This window comes from Protomyctophum bolini (genome assembly GCF_963924005.1).
Source record: "Protomyctophum bolini genome assembly, chromosome: 22".
Classification (NCBI taxonomy): Eukaryota; Metazoa; Chordata; class Actinopteri; order Myctophiformes; family Myctophidae; genus Protomyctophum; species Protomyctophum bolini.
Window position 1 is genome coordinate 27616011 of NC_137883.1, and position 299 is coordinate 27616309.

Here is a 299-nt window from a genome sequence, read left to right on the forward strand (position 1 = left end):
CGTGTTGTCTGCAGTGCTTCATTCATACTTCCACATGTGTAGGCCACTATAGTCAGCTGCAACATGTGACACTGTGGTATGATGAAGCACGACGCAGCAAGGCTTTATTTTTCATCCGTCGCTATCTCTGTTTTGTCTGTTTCTGTGTCACCACCATGGCACCACCCCTTCTCTCTCTATCTGTCTCTCTGTCTTTCTCCAACCCCCCCAACCCCCCCCCCCCCCCTATCTCTGTCTATCTCTCTAAGTCTGTCTGGAAGTTATAATAATAGAAATAAATCATTCATGTTCCAGAATGT